The 26,074-nt window shown below is 44.6% G+C and overlaps 2 long non-coding RNA genes across 9 annotated transcripts in view; both read left to right on the top strand.

The window, feature by feature from the left end:
• Positions 1-17,704, top strand: part of LOC128140476 (uncharacterized) — a 47,569-nt gene extending 29,865 nt beyond the window's left edge. For 3 of the 7 annotated variants that reach the window (XR_008234749.1, XR_008234751.1, XR_008234754.1), the window contains 2 exons: positions 7,548-7,730; positions 7,825-9,116. This is a non-coding gene — a long non-coding RNA (uncharacterized LOC128140476). The other 4 variants (XR_008234750.1, XR_008234755.1, XR_008234752.1 and 1 more) reach the window with 3 other exon arrangements.
• Positions 17,705-17,800: 96 nt separating this feature from the next.
• LOC128140477 (uncharacterized) lies at positions 17,801-25,960 on the top strand. Of its 2 annotated transcripts, XR_008234757.1 has the most exons (4): positions 17,801-18,414; positions 21,123-21,257; positions 25,018-25,163; positions 25,866-25,960. It is a non-coding gene; the product is annotated as an uncharacterized LOC128140477 (long non-coding RNA). The 2 variants fall into 2 exon arrangements; XR_008234756.1 differs by lacking the exon at positions 21,123-21,257.
• The last annotated feature ends 114 nt before the right edge of the window (positions 25,961-26,074 follow it).

Below are 26,074 nucleotides of genomic sequence, written 5' to 3'. Positions count from 1 at the left end.
CGTTGTGGTCAATAGCTTGACGTCCAAGTGGAGAGCAGTAACAAGCGGTGTTCCTCAGGGATCGGTATTGGGACTGGTGCTGTTTAACATCTTTGTTGGCGACATGGACAGTGGGATTTTGGTGGTTGTCTCTTTTAGTGCTGCTTGTGAGGCTGAAAAAGGACTCATGCTTGGGCAAGAGGGAGCAGATATCCAGCCCCAGAGCTAGAAATATGAGGGATGAATGAAAGAGTGGAAGAACAGGTAAATTTTTATACAGATGGCAATGTTTGCTGAAGGGGCCACAAAGCATGTGATGAAGAGTGCGTCTACAGGATGCATTTCTGCATCCAGGCTGGTGTGATAATTAATCTTTTGTGATTCTGACAGATGCCTGCAGAGGAGCAGAAACAAAAGATCACGGTCTGATAGTGATTAATGCATCGTTATTTGTCAGACTAAGAATTTTGGAAGCGGGTAAATAAGCTGTAGGCCAGGCTGTTGATTGTGTTTGAGAACACTGCAGAGGATTACAGCGTGGGGGGAGCTAGGGTTCAGGACTTATTTACCACAGGCACTTATTATGTTTGTTACTTGTCTGAAACTACCCTGTTCCCAGAACAGGAGGAGAGGAGGGAAAATGGGCGTACGATTTCTGAAACAAAGCTCTGCTTCAAGCTTTGGTTATGCTGAAAAAATGGCAAAAGACACAGCCAACCCCAGCCTATGTTGCCCTGGCATCCTCGTGGGGTATGGAGGTGGCTGGACAACGGCTGCTACCATTGTCCAAGACACTGCAACACTGCAAAGCATCTGTGAAGGAGGGAAGTATGGTTCTTGCTGTATATATTCACAGCTGTGGATGGTGGCTTTAAGGTAACTGAAGGCTCTGCCGTGCTGTGTGGTCTGCTGGAGAATGCTTCGGCCTTGATCCAAGAAAGGCCTTGTAGCCGCTGAACGCCTGGCATTCCCTGCCAGGTGCCAAGGCTGCTGTGGCGCACCAGCCAAGCCACATGCCTGGGGCGAAGGGCAAGGCCCCACTTGCTTCGTGGGAACTGCCTGGGGGCAGGCGATCCCCCACTGGGTGCCTTTCCCAACTGGTTCAGTCTCATGCTTCCTCTCCCTCTCGCACTGCCCTGGGGCTTGCTGTGTCTTGCTCCCTGTGAGGTGGCTGGGGAGTGGGGGGGCTGTTGGGGAGCTCCTTGTGCCCCACAGGGCAGGTAGCAGACAGGATGGGAGCTGCACAGGGTGGCACGTAGGGTCGGGTGCTCCCACAGAGAGCTCAACCTCTTGTGCTGCTGCAGCAAAAGGCATTTCTTGGGGGGTGGTAGTGCTTATCACCATGTTTCACCTGCAGGCTGTGTCACAGTGTGCTCCTGCTGCACCTCCCAGGGTGGTTCCTGCTGGGGATGGGGGCAGCGCTGCCAGCCTCAGCCCCGGGGCAGCAATGCCAGACCCTGGCAGCACTCAGGTGTGAGCTGGAGTGGAGATGTTTGCACTGGAGCAGCTCTGGACACGCTTGGGAGCAGGTTAACAGCTGCCTATGGAGGCTGAGAGCTGAACCAGGAGGCAGCAGGCAAGTTGAGGCACCTCCAGGGCTCAGCAGCAGCTGAACCAGAGTATGGAGCTCCCAGATTGCAGTTTTCAACCAAGGTGCCCAAATTCTGCCAAAATCTTGCTTAAGCTGCCTATGGTATTTGCAGGTTTTGTTTTTATTTTAATGGTGGCAGCCTTTAATCTCTGTGGCTCGCATTCTCCTTGTGTAAGATGGGGTTACTTATGCTCAACCCTGTTTTGCAAAGAGTGCTGCTATCTCTGGGTGAATGTTCCTGTAGACAACCACAATATTTAACATATAGCATCGGTCTGTGGCTCTGCCTAATTCTCGTATCGGTTTCCAAGCTTCTTAATGCCTGTACCTTGGGGCTGAGAAGTTTGTCAGTTAGTTTTTGGAAGAGGCATTTGCCCAGGAGTAAATCTCCACAAAGGGCTGGGGAAAGAGGATGGCTGTAAGCCCTTGTTAACCTTAATTAGTATGGCACAAACAGGGTAGGGGCTGCACACATCCCTTCACCTCGAGCATCCAGCACTGCACAGGACCCATTGCTCAACACTGTGCGCAGAACTGGCATCGAAGTATTAGTTATAGTCGCACATGGCAATCCTGTGTTTGCTGATTTTCTTCTGGGTGTCTGAATAGAAGTGCTTTAATCCTTTCAGTTCTTGGTATGAAAAGCTGTTCGCAACCTCTGTCTGTCCCACATTGGTGATGAGTATAACGGTCCGATCCCACTCTCCTGACTACCCATATCGGAAGCTCTCTTGGGCCTGTTGCAGCTCTCCTCCCTCCCTAGCTCCAGCTCCCAATTTCAGTCCTAGAGTGTTTTATTTTGTTTGCCGGACATTTCCTCTGGTACTCATGTTGTCGTTCGCTGGGACTAGTACTGCCCCATTTCTTCTCCAGAGTAACACAAAACAAACCACCCTCCCAGGCAGGGCTCAATGCCCACACGGGCATCCAGCCTGCACCGTCAAGAGGCTGCTCAAAACCTTTCAGGACTGACCTCCATGCCATGAAAATATGGAGCCACGTTCTTGGGCTGATGTAAACTGGTGTAGCTCCGTTGATGTTGATCCAGCTTATACAAGCTGAAAATATGGCTTAGAGTAAATGAATCATTCTGCTGAAATGTAGCCAGCTCTGAAGCATACCTGTCCTATGGGGATGCTGAGAAGTTGCTTCCATCCTTTTTGGCTCATAATCCACAAACAAGCCACAAATCTGGCATGGAAGAAAGGCTGTAGTGTAATGCATGAATCACTTTACCCACTATAAATTGTCACCAGTTCTGGAGAGAGGTGCAGCAGCTGTTTAGCAGAGTGTAGCCCAGGTGGAAGAGATGGTCTTGTTATTTATGCAGCTCCATAAATGAACTCACTGCTTTGACTGCTTTGCAAAATAATAGCCCTTCCTTGAGCAGTTTCCAATGCAACTTGCTCCAGAGCAAAGCGGGACTGGGCTGCCGTGAGCCCGATGATGTTGCAAGGAAAGTCCCAGCCGCTCCAAAGGCCATAGGAGCAAGCCCTGCAAGAAAGACAGTGTGGTGTCACCAGTGGGGCCACAACTGCATGGCAGTGCATCAGAAAGGAGACAGGTAAGTGCAAGGTAGGGGGAAGAAGTTACCCTCAATGTAGCTCTTTTGCTTTCTTGCAGGAGAGGTGAGGAAAAGAATTGCTCTGTCTTGCAGCTGCAGATGTGAGGCATGGAGGTTAAAGGCCAGATCTGAAACAGATTTAGGCCTACGCAAAACAAGATGCCCCAAGACAGGTTTCCTCATGGGGGCCAGAGCCAGCATGGCTGAACAGCTCTCCCAGAGGGACCTGCTTTGCTGCAGGAAGATGCTGCCCAAGACAGTAACATTTCTGTTACTAGAGCTAAGGTAACATTTTTCCAATTCCCCTGGATTCAAGGGTTTGTGACATCTGGTCACATCCATCTTTTGTCTTTCTTTTTTTTTCTTTTTTGAAATTCCCTCTTTTCTCAGGGGGAGCACAACTTGCAGGTACCAGGAGGCTTTTCTCATGGTTAGGAGTAGGGCTGCAGGACCATGAGCTCTGACTCCACACCAAAAGGGAGAAGGAGGTGGAGCAAGAGGGAGGCAGGCTACTAGATGCTGTGAACCTGGCTTTCCCCAGGGTTGTTCATGTATGTGATCACAGGTTTTTTCCAATGTGAAGTGCATCAGCAGCCATGTTAGGTGACGGGGCAGGAGCAAGCATTGCCAGGGCTACAAAGCTGCGCCCTGGAAAGAGCTGCCATGATCTGAAAGTGGAGTTTATTAACTCCAGATTTTCACAGTGTAGCTGGCACACCAACAATATGGTCCAAACAAAGAATCACTTGCAGATATAAATCAGGGGAAGGCATCTTCAAAGGCTCCTGCTAGCCTGAGTCATGCACAGCCACTGTGCCAAGTGCCAGCTGCTGAATGGCAGCAGGCCTGCAACTGGGTCACAGGCACCAAGCCCGGGGGGCATTACTGATTGCCTGATTAGCAAAACCACTAAGAATGGCAGCTGCTTCACTGACTACAGAGCACAGGTGTCTTAAACAGTGGGCTTGTCCCTTACTTATAGGCCAAGGGAGCTTAGGCTAGCTGGTCAGTTAATAGCGGAAAAGGAGAAGGTGAGTTATAGGTCTTGCGGTGGCTTAGTTGAGGAGAGGCCTTAGGGAATAGCTAAGGGATTTACCCCTGACAAAGGAATTAGGGCAATAGCTATCACTGTCCCAGCCATCATAACCCTCTGCCTGTTTTGAGATGTTTAGAAATACCTTTACTGCCATTTTGTCTACAGGAACAGATGGAAAGGCTGGAAAGGTTACCTCCTACTGCTGCTTGATGCAGTCCCTCAGCTGGAAATAACTGTCCCTGGAGCTGAGCCAGTAGGGTGAAAATGTGTGTGCACCCTTTGTCTGCACCGGCACAGCATCAGCCTTCCTGCAGGGAAGGGTCAGAGTCTGAGCCTCCCCTCGTGTTGCTGCAGTGGGCTTGCACTCACCCTGCTGGCTAGGGGCTTAAAGCTTCTAGCTATGCTTGGAAGAGAACCCTTCATTTTGTACTATGTCCTTTAGAAAGGTTTAGGAGAGGGTTGGATACAGCAATAACAGCTGATAGGGTGGGGAAAACAGTAAACAGGTTTGCAAGCAACTCTCTTGCTGTGCTCCTCCTGTGTGATACGTCTTTCACCTTTTGACTCCACTGCAAATGCTGCTTGAGCTCATTAGCATGTCCTAGCTTTCTAGGAGGTAAATGTGTAATTGTGTCTTTTTTTTTTTGAACAGGGGAAAGGCCATATTTGGGGCCTGATGTTAGGTCAGAATTGGAACTGAAACTTTGAAAACAAAGCTTTTTCCCCCCAAAATGGTGCTGTAAGCTAGTCCCTCAGCCTTGTACTCAGGTAAGGGCTCTTAAGACCGTTGAGCACTGAAAAAATTTGCTTGCTGCTGCTAAATACAGTAGGACTCAGGTGAATGGTTTTTGCTGTTCAATTCTGTCCCGAACTTGCTACTTTTCATGTCCTTTTTAATAATTGATTATCTTGAACCTTCCCATTTTGCTTGGAGTATAAACTTCTCATGGGGGCACTTGCCTGTTTGCCCCCACCCTGTAGATCATGGTGTTAATCTTTGATTGGGACCTTGTTGGTATTTCTGCAGAGTAAATAGAGTTATCAGATATATTCAGAACTTAAAATTCAGGTGAGAGCAGCTTGTGTGGGTGCAGGGATGTGCATAGCAGAGAGAGGCAGAATAAAAGTTCAGTTATTTTTCTTTTATTTTGTGTTGCAGGACAAATATTCCAAAAAATGAAGGCTTTTCCACATGTTTTCTATAACCAGCCAAATAAAATATTATGTTTTAAAGCATTCAGGGTCAGAGAAATAACTCAGGCTCTGGGCTTAGCATTTTTTCTTCCTCACAATAGCTTCTGCTGAATGATAATCTTTAAAACTATGCATGTGGGGGGCCAGATCCTGACCTCCATTGCATCTGCTCTGCACTGCTGCAAAAAATGCAGAGCAGGCAGAAAGTTAGCTTAGCTGGATTGCTGGAGATTACCCTGACCCAGTTTGTCAGCTGTGGTGCAGGAGACTGGGCACTGTGACCAGAGTATGGCAGAAGGAAGAGAATTTGTTGTGATACCTATTTTGGGTACATGTTGGGTGGGGTGGATATCCCCCTGTTAGCACCTCAAGGGTGAAGTGGTCCCTAGCTACTCTTGCAACAGGGCTCTGGCGCTTGGCAGCAGCCAGAGCTATAGCTTTGACTGTTTTTCTGGATATATGTATCATTGCCCTATGAGAAATGCATGTGTTACACGAAGCCCAGCTTTTACAGCTTTCTCATGTGGATGTTTCTTGATGCAAACTTCAGAGAGTGTTTCGTTGCTAGATAGCAATCTAGAGCAAGCACAGCAGCTGGGGGTAATCCTGCTGCAGTCTTCCTGGTGATCGAGTCTGGGTACAACCACACACATTTCTGTCATGAAGTGATCTCCTGTAAATGTTTCCTGGAGCATGTTTTCCTTTCAGCAGCAAGCATGGGCATTTGCTGTATTGGAGGGCCACCCTGATGTCTAACTCAGTGCTGGTTGCTACAAGCAGTGGAAACTTTTTCTGCATTTAAACAGAGAAAATCAAAGTGGAGTGGGCTGGAGCTATTCACAGAGCATGCTGTCTTTGAGTAACCCAGCCTTTTTCTTCAAAGACTCTGAATAGATTGGTTTATATGGCTTTTTTCACTGTTTAAAATTGATATCTTGTTTTAACAATAATTCAGTCTTGGCTAGTTTATTTAAAAAAAAAAAAAAAGTCTGCATTGAGTTTACCTATGATTATCCACCTCTGGAATTCCAGTTTTGCCTATTCTCCATTTTCTCACAAATCGACAGTACTCTGAGCTTTCCTCAGAGGCATGGATCCTGAAACAGAGAATAAGGAGGAAATTTCAGTTTTCATTCCAGTGTAATATTGACAAGCATACTCTCTTCTTTTGTAATGATGGGGAAAAGATTGAAAATGGGAGCTGAATGTACTCCACAGGCTGAGGAACCAGAAAATAATGAATAAAGAACCCCAAATTAATTGAGTTTTTCTGTTTGCTTGGGTTTTTCTGTTTGCTTGGGTTTTTCTGTTTTTAAACTAGCAGTGGGATTTGAGAGGCCTCATTGGCACATTTATCCTTAGCAATGGGCAATGCTGGGATCCTACTGAATGCTGCAGGGCAGCTGCTCCAAATTGCTCTGCATTTTCCCTGATCTTTAGTCTCTCAACCTGCCGAAGGTCCTTCCTTCTCTTTCTACCCTAATCCAATTTCTCTTTGATTTCATTTACTGAAGCCTGGAGAGCTCATCTGTGTAGGGAAGCTCCCTTTGAGTTTGCTTCTGTTACTTGTGCTTGTGTGACCCAGACGAGCCTGCAGCTTGCAGGATAGGTGCCTGATGACTGTGCCTTTCACAGGCATTTCCCACAAGATAGGTGTCCACCCTGTCCACTCCTGGAGTGGATTGCTGCAGGACATGAACAGATTTCCTTGATGCGCTCTTCCAAAACTGGGTGATAAATGGCCATGCTTGGTAAAATACCAGCCTCTTCTGAGGACTGCTGGTGGTGGTGAACCCCTCCTTGCCCTGCTGGCTGGACTTCCTGGCAGTTCGTGCTTGGTGCTGCTGCCTGATTGCCCACCTGACTCGCTCCAAGGGAGCGAGCCTCAGGTTCCCCTTTGGTACTGGAGATCCCCAGGGCCGCAGGAGGCTGCCTGACCCCATGGCCAGAAGCAGCTATGGCCATAGGAGGCTAGTATGATTTCAGAGTGTTGTTGTCTGCAGGCTCCCTTTTTGGTATGTGTCCTGTTTTAACTTTATGACCTGGCAGTGCTGGCTCTCCTCAGCTTTTTGAGTAGCCAGCCCTGCGTGGTCCTGGTGTTTCCTGGTAGGCTTTCCAAGGTGGCAGCTGGGGAGAAGTGCTGTGACTGAAATTACTTTCTTCCCTTGTCATCCTGCGGAGAGGGGCAGCCTGCCCTGAGAAGCACCCTATCTTGCCATGGGCTGAGCCCATGACCTGCCTGCACATGTTGTGATACCTCTTCCCCTGGGGCTACTCTGCATGCCACGGGGCTGTGAACCACACTGCAGGTGCCAAGCATCTCTACAGGTGGAGAAAAATCCCAGGGAAGCAGGGTAAAAGCACAGGTACTTTCTTTCTGCACCTTAAGACCTTTTTGCCAGGACTTTGCTGTTTTGCTGCTAGTAAAGAGAATTGTATTTTTTCTCTGTCTCCTCCCAGACTTCTGCAAGAATGCATGCTGTTCCCTACCCATTTCATGCATCCTGCTGTGCAGCCCAATCAAAGCCCCACTTAGGAGGAACAGTGCTAATCCTGGATCTCTTGTTCCCATCAGCATGCATCAACCAGTCGGGCTGCTGCTGATGTGGGGAGGCACAGCTCTACCTTCTTTGCTCCTGAGCACTTTCTGCTGCTGGCTTTGCTTGTCTACTTGCTGTTTATAGTAAGGACTCCTTAGAGATGTAAACTCATTAATCACACCCAAGCCACACTTCCCTGGTTCCACTTATAGCGTCTTCCCTCTCTATTCCTTTTCACAGCTCCCACCTTAGTCAGTACTCAGTTCTTGGCATCTGGGCTTTGTTTTTATTTAAGCTTGAAACCGATAAAGCGTGAGAAAAGGGGAAAATTCAGAAAGGCAGACCAATATAATAAGCAAAGTGTATGTAGGGTACATTTAATGTTAGACTACTTGGCCTAAAGTGTATGGGCAGAAGACTGGCAGCAAAGCTATTGCATTAATTGAAATAGAGACCATTTACCCTAAAAAGTTAAAAGGCACAGGACAGACAAACAGGAGCCCTTTCATCCTCTTGGGACTTCTTGTGTCCTGCCAGCAGCTGAGATTGCTTTCCTGCCCTTAGCACTGGTCAGTCCAGTGCTGATCCTTGGCCACCAGCCTGGCTGGGAGTCCCATGGGCAGCCCACAAGAGGAGGGGAAGTGACATGAAATCTAAAAGTCTTTGCAGAGGTATTTAGGTGCCTGAAGGTGCAGAGAGGCACTTAGTAGCCTTTCGGAAATTCCTCAGGAGATTGGAGGGAGAGAGGAGGAAAATTCCCATCTCGGGAATTGAGTTTGAAGAGCCTGACCCACCTCAAGGCCTTGGAAAACCTCACCAGGCACCTCTCTTCATGTCTAGACTCTTAAATATCTTGGAAAATCTGCTCCAAAGTGGTTATTACTTCTTTTGAGCAGTTTCTGCCTGCCCAAGGCTGGGAACAGAGTCTCAGCAGAATCCCTTCTTGCTGTGTGAAGCTGCTGCCATACCACTACAGTGTGAGTGATGTACAGATCCCAGGGAAGACATTACTCCAGCAGCATGTTTCTAGCTGACATTGATTTGCAATAGGGCTGTCAACAGCAGCTAGAGACCCCTGATCCTGGAAAACAATATGTCAGTTGCCTGGGTTGGTTTTAATTCTTTAATCCTTTGTCTGCAACCTAACATGTTGCAGCATTGCTTAGAGATGAGATGTGCCACTGCTGCTGCTTTACTCTTGCTGTTTTGGAGCATGGGGTCTGTCTGGCCAGGTCCAGGAAGAGCTGGGAAGATGGACTGGCTTGCAGTACTGTCTGAAAGCTGCACAGACCTGTAAGTCACTTGTATTTATATAATTTTGTCTGTCTCTTTCTACATCTGAATTTTAAACATCCGTTATAAGGCAATACTGCTTTTAGTGGCAAGCCAAGTTTTTCTTCTAAAACACATGTTCCCTAAAGCCTTAGTACTTTATTTCCTTTGTTCTGATTTATTGCTGTTGTCTTACCACATGTGCTAGGCACAGAGGAGAAAAACTACCAAAAACAAAAAAAGAGCCTTCTCTACCCCCTTCTCAGACCACATACGTCAGGATTAACACACTGAATCTATTATTTCAAGTGTTTCAACAATGAACTAACTTACCTCTAATTTCTTAGCTGCCTCCAAGTAGATATGCTGATGAAGAGTGAGTGTAGGTTAATAATGTGAAGATTATGGTAAACCCAACGAAAGCTACTGTGAGGAACTGAAAATTGGTAGACGCTATATCTGGAGAATGATAGTGAGATTAAAAAATAAAAATTGTTGACTGCATTTTCTAAATAGGGATTTTGTGGATATCAATTTTTATGTGCCTTTTATCAATACCTAAAATGGCCTTATTTGTAAAAGGATGAACTTTCTTCCACAAAATAAAGGCCACTTTTTGATATCTCAGGGTAAGCATCAAGCAGCTGAGGCATGCAATTGATGGTCACTTGGAAAAAAAAAAAATTGGCTGTTACTGTGAGGTTTGTAGAGCTCTTTGACATAGAAAAGTTCTGTCAAAGTTTGCTTTCTTGGAGGTTGTTCAGCCTACAATAGCAGAAAGCTAAATTATTTTCATTGATACTTATACTAAAGTTAGTGCCATGTTTTCCTCCTCAAATGTGAAGCGATAGTGCAGAGGTTGAGCTGTGGCCATGAGTCAGATGGACCTCAGCAGAGAAAAACTGATTTGATACTATAGGGTGTCTATGGCACCCACCTCCTGTACCCTCAGGCGCACCTAGGAAATACCTGAGTCCATACTCATAGCTGGTTTTGTTTTAATTCTTCAAAAACTTACCTGTTCATACTGGAGTTTGTAACTCATTGAACATGTATTGGATGTCTGGTGTCTTGGCCTTGTCCTTGGCAGGAGGAGGTCTCTCTCCATCACCTCTATGACTACGGTGGAAATCGTGACAGGCTTGCTACATTATCTGTGAGGGTGTCCAAGATGTAGTTTGTGCAAAATCCCCACTGGCCACTCTCATGACTGTGCTTAGCTATGTGCACCAAGAGTAGAGCTGCTGGCTGGTTCAGGCAGTGCCCATGTGCCACATCAAAGTGGCTGCTACCAGCATTGCACAGGATTTGGGGATTTTGTGAGTTGGTGGTTGCCACTGAGTTCAAAGACATTAGGATGAAGCCTCTCTTTGTAGACAGACCATTTGCGTTCCCGGTGGCAGTGCTAGCAGGGTGCTGGGATACACTTTCCGCTGATATCACCATAGGCTTTAGAAAAAGCAAAGTGGTGAAACACATTGTGTCCCAATGCTCTGTGAACATAAAGGTCAAATAAAGCTAAGCGATCATGAGGGAAGGGATGTCCTGGCAGAGGGGAACACTCTTAATACTTGCCGCCTTAATGCTCTCTTCCTTTCTGTAAACCAACTCGACAGCAGCTTGTGCTCTGCCGGGTATACTCACATCATTGTTTGAGCTGATATATCATGGGCTGCTTTTCTTTACTCGTGTTCTCCCTTTGAGGCAGGCTATTGATGTGAAGCTCGTTGTCATATTCAGGCCTGTTAACTGTGTTACTTAACAAAGCAGAGCATTCAAAAGCCTGCTCAGAGGCATGTTTGTCTTTTTCTTTTTTCCTCCTTTTTAAATGGAAACCAGCTTTCCTAGCAAAATGTTTTACGGAATCTGCTCCCTTGAAACCAGTATGAGGCAACAGCAGTGATTGCAGCTAGTTGCAACATCTCATCTTGCTAGATGGAGGCACATCATGTTACAAGTGGTGCTTCTAGCAAAACCTCTGCGAAGGAAACCTACTGAGACCTGTCTAGCTGGGGGTTGTTAACTCATCTGAGGTGAGCTAAAGACCCAGTTTCACTTGGGTTTCTTTGAAGAACAAGCTGTACATACTCAAGCCAAGTTCAAGGAACTGAAGCTTTAGTAAACCTAGACTTGAATTTGAGAGAATTTGGGCCAATAAGTTGGTATTAGTGAAAACTAACTCAAACTTGGACCCCCAACCAGTAAAGTTTTCTGATTTTTAACATCTCTTGAGGATTCAGTTAAGCCAGGAAGTCAGAGGCGGTGATAAGACAGAAACTTGGTGCTGGTGCATAAGTCTCACCTAAATCCTAAAGGCAAGATCAAATCCTGATATAAAATGGTCAGACCACTGCTTTGATGAAACTCAGAGCACAAATACTGTAAAATATATATCATTGAGCATCTTTATAACCGTAATAATCAAATAATTTTAGACTGTTTTCAGGTCCAACCAAACAATGCTTAAAGCAGTGTACTTGGTACCAAAGTCCAGTAAATTATTTGTATTAGTGTGGCTTGTGAGATTCTTGGAAGCTTTCTTGAAGGGCAAACTCTGTTTTGTTTGGGGGGGGGAAAGGCAAACCATGCTTGCCTGGTTGAAAACTGCTTGTGAGAAGATCTTTCTCAGAAAGACTTAAGAGTATTAGGCCCTTTTTTTGTTTTCTTAGGAAACAGGAAATGAATTTCCCCTCTGCAGTCAACTTGATTTCTTAAGTGACTTGCTTTCTATGATCACTTTTGGGTTCCAGAATGCTACAGAAATTATCTGAGGGCATTTTCAACACTTCAAAATTAAAATCCAATTGTTGAAATTGTGCCAGCATTTAAATGAAAATTATTTTCTTTAAACAAACACTTGAGGACTTTCAATATTTTTTTAATCACAAGAGCATTCTTAACCCAAGCACATTTTCTTTGTGGTTTTTCAAGTATCCAGTCTGCACTGCTAAAACCAAATGTGTCTTAGGATGTAATCAAATTCAAGATCTTTTTAGCCAAAAACTAGATGAGCCTGGAGTGCTAGTTTTTCACACAGCACAAAGACATAAGTGGGTGTAACTGCAAATATGATCTCTGCCTCTGTGCCCATAGAAGTGTCTGGGCAGCAATACCAGTACAGACTTCTGCTGCATGGAGAGGGGTCAGGTGTGGGGCTGGGCATCTGGGGCCTGTGCAACTCATGGCAGTGAGCAGGGAATAACGGAGGCAGGAGCTGGCTGTAAAATTTGCTGCTGTGCAGATGCTCTGATATTCAGCTTTCCACACAGTGGAGATGAGAGCGCCACAGAAGCTGCTGCAGATTAATGAGGGAGGATTAGCACAGCCCTTACATCTTTGGGGGGGAGGGTTTGGTAAGCTTATACGTGGCTCAGGAGATGTTGCATGTAGCCAGAGAGTGAGTCTGGGTACCAGGAGCAGCACCTAGTATGGAGCTCTGAAGCACTGGAGCTTCTACATGGAGCTCTTCAAACACTCGGGATGTGGGTGGCTCTTGCTCTTTTCCCATGCAATGGGGTGTAGCTGGCCCTGAGGTGTTTCATGGACTCTAAAGCTTCTCAGGCACAGGTTGGGCTTGAGCTGCAAATCAGAACAGCCAGAAGCTGCCCTGTATCCTGTTGTAGACACCTGGAAATCCAGGGACTGGTGTTTCTGTCCAAGTCCATCTAGGCCAGCATCTCATCCCTGACAGAGGCCAGCAGCAGCCACCTAGAAGAAGTTTCAGAACAGGACACGTGTGTGGCAAGATCATTCCCTCATGCTCTCAGCTAGCTCTGGGATTTTTAGAAGCAAAGGATTTCCATGGGGTTCTGTGACCCTGTCCTCTAAAGAAAACCCCAGGCCAAGTTCCACATTTAGGCTCTGAGTGCCAACCCTGCTGCCTGTCTAAGGGCTAAGGTTTCTAGCAGTGACGTATGAAAGCTTGTCTGTCAGTGCAGTGGCTCCTCTTGGAGAATGATTGCTGTCCCTTGGTGAGCTTTCAGCCCTGCTAGAATAAGGCCTTGCTTTAGCTCCAGGCAGGTGCTTGGTTACAATTACTGGGTGGTAGTTGGCTGTGGGAATGGGAAATTAAGTTGATGTCTATAAAAGCAGTGGTTAAGGGTTTTTGTCATCATTTCATAGGTGGAGTTGGGAGAAGGAGGAAGACACCTTCAGATCAAGGAAGCTAGCCTGGCGGATGCCAGCTGAAGATGTGGTCCATTATTATTGCTTCTTTGATAGCCCAGGAGGACTGAACAGGGTGTTTCTCCTTTGCAGACCAGAAGTAGGACTGCTTGAGGAATATGTACCCTCTGGACGGGACTCTGTCCTGTCTGTGTGTATTAAATGAAGGAGCCTGAAAACAGTTCCCTTCAGCAACACAAATTACTTGCTGTTATCAACTAACTGCAGACCTTGTGTGTTGGCCAAAAAAAAAAAAAAAAAATCCTTCCTAATCACCCCAGTGACACATGCTTCTCAATCAGCTGCAGGTGAGGGAGCCAATACTGTATGTGTGCTTTCAGAAATGGTGTGGAGCAGACAGCATCCCCTGTGGGAACTGGGATAATTTTTTATCTTTTGGGTGCTATTGGTTACACTTGCTTTGTCAACAAATGCTTTTAACAAGTGCTGTCATTCCTTTGCTGTGGAGGATGTGTAAATACAAGTGACCATGTAGCACATGTGATCCCAAGACTTTGATGTGTTTCTCCAATATATTGGATTTTCTGGTATTCACTTTGAGATTAACCACATTACAGAAGCCTGCCTGCAAGATATATTTCCTATAAAAATTGTTCCGATATCTCTTTAAAGAGCTAGTTGCAAGGGAAATGTTATAAGTCTTAAGAGACTTCTCCTGACGTGTAACCTTAAAAGTTACAACACTGTGATCTAGAGAAGCTACAAACAAAAAAGAGCTGCATAAAACCTTTTTAGCCCTATGGACATGGCAGTTCTTCAGACCACAACTCCAGAATACTCTTCTCCAATACATATTGCCACTTATTGTGAAGGTAATGCTGTTACCCTCAGCTGGCTTCTGCTTAACTATTCAGGCCTGGCTGGGGCTGGAACTGCAGAGATGTGAGTGGAGATAGGATCTCCCAGAGGCTTATGTTGGCCAGGAAAATGCTGGCTTGGAAAAGGATGTGGGGCATGTCCAAATAAGAAGAGTCTGGAAGGAGTTTGTGATGGTCTGTTATTTCGTTATTAGCTAGGAGATGTGAAATTTCCTTTTCCAGATGAACACATTTAATGTTTTTCATAAGACAGCAATTGCTTCTTGTAATACTTAGCATTTTGCTAATTTGATGAGTTAGTCTTACAAATTAAGTGCATCAGTCATTGGAAAGGCCTTTTTCAAGTTCCACAAGCATGTTTTAGACCTCTTGATAAAGTCAGTAGCATGCTGGACTTTCACAAGCAGAAAGACCTCCAAAAGTATGCAAGTTATTTCTGGCATGTTGTATTCTCAACATGTCAAGGAAACATGGATTATTTTTACACAAAGAGGCAAATCAAAATGGTTCCTTAGCAAGCTCCCATGAACATTCCTGGGCCCTGAGAAAGAAAGAAAACCAAAAGAAGAACCATTGCTTCTGAATTAAGTTTCTTAGATGGATCATGTTGTCACAGGTTCAGAAGTTGATTTGCACCAGTTTGGACCTCTGATGAACGATGGAAGGCGTGAAGGATAAAACAGAAGGAAAAAACAAGGACCAGGAATTAATTTGGGTATTTGATCTTTGAGTGGACTTTTTTTTCCCATTACTGTGAATTTATCATCAAATGTAGAGCATGACAAACTGCAGACACTTTTGGAAGTTCTTTTTAATAGCTGTTAATTGAAAGGTGATGTGTAGGTGTTGAGAGGAAAAGGATCTCTTGAGCTGAACAGGCCTGTGTGGAAAGCACATGCCAACAACTTGCTGAAAAGCACAAAGCAGTGCAGCAGCAAGATTACTGGAGTGTCCTAAACTCTCTTGACAGGGCAGCACACAAATTAGGCTATACACTTTGCAAATATTGGAGTCTGTTTTGAAACTCCCTATTAAGGATTACAAGTGCTGACTGCAGTTTCTAGGCAAAGGCAATTAGACATCACAGCTATGGCCTCAGCTCGGTGTTTTATGTCTGAGCTCGTATTACTGTGTAGGGTTCTTATGCATTAGATTACCTCAGCCAAAACCAAGTTATGACACCCACCAAAGCTGAGTCCTGTGATTAAGGTAAAAAAAAAAGTACAGCCTTGTCTCAGCATTTTTTTCCATTTCAGTGTAGAAAAGTATTTTCCCACACAGTGAAGGGGCTTTTTAACAGAAAAGAAGTGTAAAGCATGCATAAACATTGATACTTAACATGCATCCTCATCCATAGTTGCTTCTCTGGGTAGTTACTGGTTCAATACCCATGTCCAAATTCAGGAATAGCACTTGTTGCTTGAGCATGGTGGAGACACAGCCACCTACGTCAAGGTTCATTTTGGCCCAGCTAGTGTCATTAATGCCTACACAGATGAATGTCAATAATTATCAATAATTATGCCTTTACTCAGTGTGAGGGTAGTTCTTTTGCAAATACTTTATCCCAGGAAAAATGAAAGGGAAGAGGGCATTTTTGTGCAGTCAAAACCTCCAGCAACAGAATGCTCTTCCAGGTATGTTGATGGCTAGTGCAACACAGAGACAGTGCTGCTGTGTGATGTACATTGTATCTACATGAAATGAAAGTTCACACTGCCTTCTCTTTTTTCCTTTTTTTAAACCTTGCACTTAAAATTTGCCCTCTCTCCTCTGACAAGCCTCAAGAAGAAGCTTTGAATGTGGTGCCAGCACAACAGCAGACGGAGTGAGAAACTGAGACAAGTACCTCTGATACAATTAACAGGTGATACTGTTATTTTCTATTTTTCATCTGAATCTCCACTCCTGAGAATTTGAGCTAAATCCTAAGTTTTCTTTTTTTTTTTTTTAAACAGAACATCCAGCAAGTTAAAACTCAGCATCACGAGGAGGTGCTAAGATGGGGTTTGCTCCAGCTTTCCTGCTGACCAACCGTTTATGAACTGCTGCTAAAAAATGTCAGAGAAGATGGTAGTTGCTGTGCTGTCACATGGGCTGACACAGCACAGAACCTGCTTAGCATTCTTGAAGGGAAATTACCCAGTGCTGCAACTCACAATTTATAATTGGTTGCATATTAATATCCAAAAAAGGCAATAAAATCTACTGGGTATTTAGAAAAAAAAGTAAGTAGGAGTATTACAAGCTGAGCAGTGAAAATCTGGAAGACTCTTTGGCTAGAGCAGAGCTGTGTGCAGTGCTGTTTCTTCCTTAATTACAAGCAATTTTAAATCATCTCCTTCCTTCAAAGAAGGATTTTGTTCAGCGTTTGTATTAATTTTAATCTTGCTAACGTGATACTCTCTTGGAACCTCTCCCTCATGTCGTAACAGCAAGACATGCTGCCTCTTTTGTCCCTGCTGTTTGGGAAATGCACAGCTACTGCTGCTTGTCACTGCAGCCCTGGGGTTGTTATTATCAATATATCTCCCTTTAAAGGAAAAGAAAACAGAACAAAACCCAACAGCAGCATTTTTTTCCCCAGAGTTCACTTTTGTTTGTAGTATTTAAGCTAGACTGTGCAAGTGCTTCATGAAAATCAGGGGTTTAAAATGTATAGTGCTCTATTGTAGTGGGAAGCATGTATTCAGCATACTAATTATTTCTTAGTCACTGTATTTATGAAATGTCATGTAATAACTACCTCACCACAACGCAAAGTAAATAGTGCAAAATCAGGCATTTTATGATTTTGACATTTTAGTGTATAAACGTATTCCTGAGTCTCTCAGGGGAGCTACTGGGAATTAGATAATGTTTTTATGACTCTAAAAAATGACATTGAATTTCATAATCTCTAACACTCCATATATATAGTCCATGTTGTGCATTTTATTACAGCCTCAGTGGCTTATATGGCAAGTGTCAGCTGCAAAGAGAAAATGCACAAAGGCTGGTTTGTGGAATAGGGGGGTACAACATGGTAAAACCTTACAGTGCACACATCAAAGCCCTTGGGACAAGCTGTAATTGCACACGTGGGCCATGCTGGGACACCAGAATTCATCCTAAGCTTTTTCTGTTTCAGGATGGATTACAAAGCCCTCGCTGAAGGAGGCTTTCTGGCCAGCGCTTGTTACTAGAGGATAAGTTTGGGTTTTTGTCAATCCCTGTGTGAATGACCCATTAAATCAGAGTAACTGGGAGGCCTTGAGTGTCTATGAGTGACAAACCAGGAGTGAGTACAGAGGGGAAGAAGAACGGGTTGCTGCTCCAAGTGGGCTTCTGAGTAGTCCCACGTGGTCTCTGAGAACAATGGGTGGATGCCTACCAGAATATGTGATTTCTTAAATTATTGTGCGTAAAACCAGGCTTTTTGTGCTCCTTTGCAAGCTTGCTTGGTGTTACAAAAGTCGTGGGTCATGTGCTTGAATGCTGGGACAAGTCTCTATTGGCATAGTTACCAGCACCTTTCTGGAAAAGGGCAAGTGGTGATGAAGCAGCCACAGGTTCAGAAAACCTCAAATTGTCACTGAAATTAAGAGCAAGCCATGGCCTCTGTTGGGTGACAGTGGCAGTAGGTGTCTGGCAGTCAGGCATCTCACTGCACAATCTGGACGATAGGGTTAGTCTGTCCATTTCTGATGTGGAGCTGGTGTTAGCAGCCTCCTGGAGACTTGGCAGCGTGTCAGAGCTGCCAGCCCACTTGCACATGTACACGAGTACAGGATGGGGCCCTGAAACTGTGGTGGATCTGGCTGGGTCCTGCTTAATCTGAATTTACAGCTGTTGGCAGACTCAGGTGACACATCCTCTCCTTAGTGTTTTACCTGTTGGCATTAAAAAATTACAAGGAGTGTGATCTACCATACATTTTGCTGAAAGTGGTGAGATGATTCACTCTTTCCATATTAGGATATAATTTTCTTCATTTCAGAAACACTCATAGTCTTCAAGCTATTTAACCATAAATCTGGTTTAATTTTTCTGTGAGCTTTTATGTTTGTTATCAGTCTCAAGGTCTTGCAGAATGGTGATTTTCCTGAACTAAAGCTCCATGGAAAGTGAAATTTTGTTAATGAAGCAAAAGTGAAATAATGATTTTTACCATTCCAGGTGCATGGCTACTCTGACTTCCTTTTCCTTTCAGGTTCCAAGTGCAAGAAATGTACCAACAGCTGGTACTGAGAGAGGTAGGAGGCTTTCATGCATCTTTAAGACTCCATATTGTATATATTTTCTGACTTTTCTATAAATAAAAACAGATATTAAGAATGCCTCTGGCTATTATATCCAAGAATAAGTGTTTGAGATACATGAGAGATGCTCAGGGAATTGGTAAGTCTTCAGGAGAAAAAAAATGTCCTGGGATCAATTTCCTGATTCAGTAGTGAAGTCCTCATATTATATAAAATGTAATGTGATTGTCCATGGCTCTAATAAAATCTTGATTTTTTCCACCAGGCTTTCATCTATAAAAATCAAATTTATCCAGCATTAGTCTGCATTTTGAAAGGGATAGGGGTTTTTTTGAAGTAGATATGATAGTAATCCTTTATGGTACATTAATATAGGAGAACAATAATCTGTTGCATTTTCTTCACACAGAAACAATCAGCTGGGAGATGTGCATAATAATTGTCTTTGTCCTTCATTGTCACAGGCCATTAGCTAATGAATTTAAGCTGTACTTGGCTCTTGCTCCAATAAGAAAACTACATTAGAGATCTTGTAGCCTTGGCATTATATAAAACCTTTCAGTGGGTTTTATTTTAGTCTCACTGAGGTGATGCTGCCATAGACTGAGGAATGCATCGTGATTTTTGCGGTAAGCAATGAGGACGACATTGCCTGATGTAGTGGGTCAAGCAAGCTGAAGTGCATCTACAATTATTAAAGTTGCCAGATGCCAGAGCCTCTTTGTTTGGTTCCTTATAATTTAGCCAAACTTTTCAGGCCTACTTTTGTGACTGTTTCAGGTTCATCTTTTGGGTGGGAAGATTTGCTAAACTTGGTTCAGCTATTCTAAGAATCATGCTGGGGAAAATAAGTAGTTTGGGCAATGCTTTAAATAAGCAATAGGAGCACCTAACTGTAAGTTGAGCAGTTTTACCACCTTTTCAGTTTGCCCTCTCAACTAGAAGGCTGGCAAAAGAAAATCCTGTGATGGAAGAAGAGCTCTTCACTGTCCTGAGAAAATCCACTCACATTCTGGCTATTTGCAGGAAAAGATCGTATGCAAATGCATGGCAGCATTTGTTCAGCAATTGTTCCTCCCCCAACAAAATTATTTTAGCCTACTGCAAAGGGAACTGCATTAGAAATTACAAAACCTAGAGTACAAGTCTTCTTTCCTATTGACAGTTTGTAGCATATCTTGGTCCATCACAAAGTGCCCGAGTATTTTAATCCTACTTTTAAAGGTGGGTAAGCATTGTTATCCTCTTGCTGCAGAGAGAACTAAGAGGCTGCATAAGCTAACCTTTGGCAGAGCTGGGAATAGATGCCACTTTGAGACCTTTAATCAAGCTGCTTCTCTACATGTGTCATTAGTGTGCTTGGCTGGGACCCTACTGCTCCTCCCACAGATCAGAAGGACACGACATGGGACGCCTCTTCCTGCAGCTCTGTCTTCCCTCAGCTGTCCTAGGCTAGCTCTTAGGAGCTGTTGCTGTCCTAGGCCAGCTCTTAGGAGCTGTTGCTGCTGCATTGGGCACCTGCATCTGCAGGCCACCAGGCATTGCAGAGCGGAGCTTCTGAGCCGCAGCACAGAGAAGCAGCAGGATTGCTCTGCGGGGTGCCAGCTGCTCCAGCCTCAAAAGAGGCACTCCTGCTGCCGAGCCATACTGGACCACACCAGTCCCCCAGCTATGCTGTCCTTTTCCCCATCTGTGTCACAGCTGGGAAATGACACACCATTCCTACTGCTTCGTGGGTTTTGCCTACTCCCAGGAAAGACACAATCCACGAGTTCAGTTGGGTTGCTGCCACCTTTGGGCTGCCAGAATGGTGTGCAGAACAGCAGGAGCCAGAGACAAAATCCATACCACTGTCATTTGTGTTGGGCATCTTATCAGTATCAGAAAAAGGACCTGAAATTTCTAGGCATTACTTTGTATCTGAGCTTTGAGCTCATGGCTGTCTTAGATTTGGCAGAAGAATGGATGGTGATTATGTGATACACATCTGCTACCTGCAGAGACTCTCAGGAGAGCAGTTGTGATGTAATTCTGGATTATTGCTTCTGCATGAGCTGCAACACCACAACATTTGAGGGACGGCTGTGGCAAAACAGTGGTCAAGTTTTGTTGTGTCATGTAGAGAGAGATGGCGCCAGACAGCCAGCAGCACAGGCTATTTCACCTGCAAAGTGGTGTGAGAAATTAGTTGAGACTGCCAGTCCTGTTAAGAGGCAATATTTGCTCCCTTACCTCTTTTCATCTCCATAACCTGAACCTGAGGTTTCCATGGCCTGCGGACCCCCATTCGGTCGTACTGTCTGCCTACTTGGGCAAAAGTTTAGTAGATAGTACAGGAAACGTTCTGAATGCTATATCCAAAAATGTGATGCTTCAGTGTAAAATGAGCATTGCTTGCAGCAGAATAAGTGGCTAGAAAACTTTGGCGCTCTGAGGTGTGCAGAGGGCAGGTGCCAGATAGCAGCGATCACCCATTTTTCTAAACCGGCAACACTTGCAGCCCTACTGACAGAGGTTGATTCACACTAGAAGAAAATTCAATATGCATGAAAGGACTCTTGTTGTTCTTCAGCGGAGAACATAAATAAAGACTGTCAGACAAACTAATCTCTCTCTGATAGTTTTCTTTTCAACATCATTGCACTGTCATTTCTCCTGGGCTTTGCCAGAATGTTTGATATATCTGTTGTTTCCCCAAACAGGCAGATTTTGCTAGCTTGGATGATACAGGCATTTTTGCCAGGAAGAGAGAGGCTGAGATGCCTTCACCAGCCTTCTGCTGTTGCTGTGTAGGTCCTTCGCTGAGCTCCAGACCTCTGGTTAGAGATGAAAGGAAGGTATCTTGGTGACTGATGAGGTTGCATCTCTGAGTGTAGCCATGGAATTGTTCCTTGCACTTGCCCTGGGCTGGAAGCACATTTGCTGGTGCTTGGGGATTCTACTTTTTCTGGAGCTAAACCCATTTATGCCCCCAGATCTTTCATTTCAAAACTAGTGATTCAAGATGGCCCTAGGCACCACTGTGTCACCTAGCTACAGTTGGAAAGTATCCCAAACTAGAGATTTTGGGTTTTTTGATTGTCCTTCTACAGAGCTGGCAAAGCGTCCACTCCTAAGCATGTGTGAAGAGTCAGTAAGATTCCTAAAACAAAATCTGAATGTACCCTTCCCAAGACTGTGGATGAAAGATATCTACATTGAGCAGCCTCCTCCTTCAGCTGGGGACTCTGCCATAGGGATACATGATCAGTAAGGCTGCATGTCCTCCACAAGCTCTTGCAGAGGAATTTAGCAAAAATAGGATTCTGAAGTGGGGCATACTGGAGGACCCCAAACACGCCCATGATCTGGCAAAATGAGTCCTACATGCCATTTGTAGTGAGCTCTAACATTTTATTTTTCTGATTGTGCTTCAACCATACACTCCCTAAGTTATCCTGGATATCAACACCACTGGAGAACTTAGGTTATTACCTTAGGTGTTTAATGTACCTTTTTTTCCCCTTGGAAAAAGTGTTTCTGGGGTCCTCAGGGCAGCCAGTGATTCTGTATGGATCTGGAAGGGGCTGAAGAATGGTGGTCCCATTCTGTAGCTTGGGGTGGTTGGCCCTCTGTGTGAAAGCACCACATGAATTAGTCGACATTTGCGGTTTTTTTTTTTTCCTAGTGCAAGGCTGCCAACAGAATATAGTAGGCAGAGTTTTGAGCTGTAAGGAATGCTCCCCAAATTTTGTTTATAATTTGTTAGAAGTGTTTAATGATTGATCACCAGATGGATTTCAGCCTACACTCCTGCCAGAGCATACGCACCAGAATGCTCTCTTTGCCATCATACTAGGACCACCTGCAAGAGGTACCTTTTCTGCATGGTGTGATGCATATTCTTTGGAGGACCTAGTAAGCAAACTCGCAGCGGTTTATATAGATGAAGTTGAACACAGTGTTGCTGCATGCAGAATTTGGGAAGCTAACTGTCCCCATGTTTTCTGACAGTGTGACTTTAATATATACAGTTTTAAAAGTGTACAGGGAGATTAGTGATAACTTAAGGTAATACACTCAGTTAAAAATAACTTGCAACACCATTTAAATCCATGTGGGTTAATCTGGACATATCGAAGAGCAGTCTCTGAGTCTGGAATTACCTAACTTGGCTGTGATTATTTTGTTTCATTTCCAGATTATCTAGAAGATATTTATCTAAACTGGGTGGCTGCTGAGATTTTAAAAGTTGCAGCAGGAAACTTTGCAGTCTGTTTTACAACACAATTAATTGCTTGTCCTTTCAAAACTGATTCTTTCCACACCATCTCACACCTGCCCCAACACCACAACCAAAGTCTGCAAACATCTGTCCACTTGCATACATGAATAGATCCATGGGGCTCATTTTCATTAGCTATAACTTTGCTAACTATAAATCTTCTGCAGGATGAAGGCCACACCGCATATACATATTCCTACTCTGTGCTTTGAGATCCTTTTCATCAAGCACTAATGTCCTATTGTATGTATGATGTTTGGGATTCTGGTTGTACAAGTTGTTAGATACAAATTTCTTCTTGGTCTGGTAGGAGCACCAGTTTGCATAATAGATTGTCTTATCACATCTGCAAGGTAATTGCTTTTAGACAGGCTTCCAAGAAGGCCTCAGATTTGATCTGTGATGGTCTGCGCATTGCTAATGTCTGTAGTCCAAGGAAGCGTACCTCTGTTACTGATGTACTGCCTGGATGACTGATGGTATAGATCCAAAGTTAACTAGGCGTTCTCTTTAAAGGCAACATATGATATTATATTTGGGGAAAGAGGAATTTCCTGCATAATCTTTAGAGACAGCTGTATTACATTTTATGATTTCTCTGGCATTTATGCAGAGTTACAGAAATACAGTTAAGGCTTTAAATTTTTCCAGTTCAGTATTCTGATTGCATGTCCAGCTGCTCATTTTCTAATAAACAGGATCTCAGTAGAAAAAAATGTATGGGCTGTACACCCTTCCCTCCTTGACCTTCCCACCTTTGAATCAGCAGTTTCCTTAGATGCCTCCATGAAGCATCTACAGCTGGTTAATCAGAGATTTGACATATCCAGCATCATGTAGAATGGGTGTGTGTATGGGAGCTAGGAAGCAAGTCTTCCTCTGAACTTGCTCCATCTCTTATTTTCTTAGAAAAGGGTCTTTCTGTTCTTAATCTTTGTCTGTGGAAAAAGAGTCTTGCTTTCGTACTTGTGCTGCCACACAAGTGGCATCTGAGATGCTTTTTCCAAATCCTAGCCATAGGTTGCTCCCTGTCTTTATCTTGTCTAAAGTTTTGCCCTTTCACTTTCAGCTGTCTCCACAGAGTGTTGGTGGTAGTCTGTGTAACAAGCAATTAGGTTATGAAAAAAGTATATATCAAAAAAGAAGGCCATGTTCAAAGTTGAAAAGAATGTAGAAAAGAAGAAAAAAAAAAATTACAATGAGAAAAAGTGAACAGTTCCAGAGAATCAAGGTCATTATTTACAAAGGGCATCTTAAATTAAATTAACAGCTGTGTTATTTGGTAAGAAAACATAGAATCATAGAATCATTTAGGTTGGAAAAGACCTTTAAGATCATCAAGTCCAACCATAAACCTAACACTGCCAAGTTCACCACTAAACCATGTCCCTAAGCACCACATCCACACTGTCTTTTGAATACCTCCAGGGATGGTGACTCAACCACTTCCCTGAGCAGCCTGTTCCAATACCTGACAACTCTTTCGGTGAAGACATTTTTTTCTAACATCCAATCTAAACCTCCCCTGGAGCAACTTGAGGCCATTTCCTCTCATCCTATCTCCAGCCACCTGACAGAAGAGACCAGCACCCACCTCACTACAACCCCCTTTCAGGCAGTTGTAGAGAGTGATAAGGTCTCCCCTCAGCCTCCTCTTCTCCAGGCTAAACAACCCCAGTTCCCTCAGCCGCTCCTCATAAGACTTATGCTCCAGGCCCCTCACCAACTTGGTTGCCCTTCTCCGGACACGCTCCAGCACCTCAATGCGTTTCCTGTAGTGAGGGGCCCAAAACTGAACACAGTACTCGAGGTGCGGCCTCACCAGTGCCGAGTACAGGGGAACAATCACCTCCCTGTTCCTGCTGGCCACGCTATGTGCTGTTTATTTTAAAAAGAGAGGGACAAAAGCATTCTTTACCTCATTAGTGCTGCAGGATGTCCTTACACAAGCATAATTATACTTTGCAAAAAGGCTAGGAAGACCACACAGGAAGGGTATTGAAGAACTGGAAAAGGTACAGGAGACACAAAGCATGATAAAAGATCGAAAGTTATTATTTATGGACAAAGTATAGGCTGCTTTTTTTTTTTTTCTTTTTTTTCTTTTTTAAGAGAAACTGGAGACACTGAGAGATGTACATAATTCTCAAGGATATTAAAAGGTTAATGACAAAACTCATTCAGACCATTGCAAGCTGACTAGCAGGAGAGTTCACAATAAACTTGGAAAAAGCAGTGCTAAACCTGAGTTTTATGATACAGAATAGGGAAACGCTGTCTGTAGCATGTGGGTCTCCACCATCAATACCCCATCTTTTGTCTCGCCTCCACAGGCTGAACTGCATTGCAGCTTCTGTGTTTCAGGAATGCGACTCCTGTCCTTGAACTCATCTGCAGATAAATACAACATGCCCCTTACTGCTGAGTGGTTTGGGAAGAATTTCAGCCAGACAAGAGAGGGGAGATAGAGGAAAGACAGGTGAGGATGTTTTTCATCTGCTCTTTTTGAACCAGTCTGCTTGACTTTGCCTACAAGACTTTGGGCAGTGGTGTTAAGTGGGGCAGGGCAATGGAGTACGTAGTGCCTCTGGGGTGGCATAATGAAGCTGGTCACAGGAGAGCAAAGGGGCTGTGACAGGAGGTTGCCACCCATGGAACGGGCCTTTTGGGTACCCCTTCCGGCACAGAGCCTGGAGGGGAGGCACTCGCTGCCTGGCTGAAGCACAGCAGGGTCTCACCACGCACAAGTGCGGGCTCCAGCCACAGCAGGAGAATGGGAGAATAAAGAATCCATAAAAAAAGAGGTGCTGGTGAGTTAACCCAGCCCCTGTCCCTGCAGATTACCCTTGGCAGCAGCGCTCATGTGAACTTGCCTTCTGGGGGGTTCAGGCTTGGGATTAGGAGGTTTAATAGGATGGGTGCCTGTACACAGGTCAGTGCCTTGGGCTGGGACCTGGTCCGGGCTAGGAATGCTGCACAGGTAAGCTGGTCAGTAGCTAAGTACCAGGCTGGCCTGTCTGCCTTGGCCCATGCCAGAGCGTTAACAAAACACAAGCCCACCAGAGCGCATCCTAAAATCTACTTCCTTTGCTGGTAAGACAAGAACAAATTGTGGTGTTTTTATGCCTAGTACCTTAAGTGCAGCTGGGAGTATTGCTGAAATTATATGCTTTCATTACAGGCTATGACAGTAACTGGGCTATCTAATTCTGCAACGTGGAAATCGCCTTTTCTCAGCTGCCAGTCTCAAAGTCAAGCTTTCATTGTGCAAATAAAATGGGGTATTCCACCCTCCTCCCCACCCTCAATTGTCGCCAATATCTAGCAGAGGGAATATTCAAAACATTTTTCCCTCCAATACAGAATGGCGGTTGGGAGTCATCAGGTCAT

Source organism: Harpia harpyja, chromosome 4 (genome assembly GCF_026419915.1).
Source record: "Harpia harpyja isolate bHarHar1 chromosome 4, bHarHar1 primary haplotype, whole genome shotgun sequence".
In the NCBI taxonomy this organism is placed as follows: domain Eukaryota; kingdom Metazoa; phylum Chordata; class Aves; order Accipitriformes; family Accipitridae; genus Harpia; species Harpia harpyja.
Note: the sequence above shows the minus strand (reverse complement) of the source record. Positions and strands in the feature narration are given on the sequence as shown.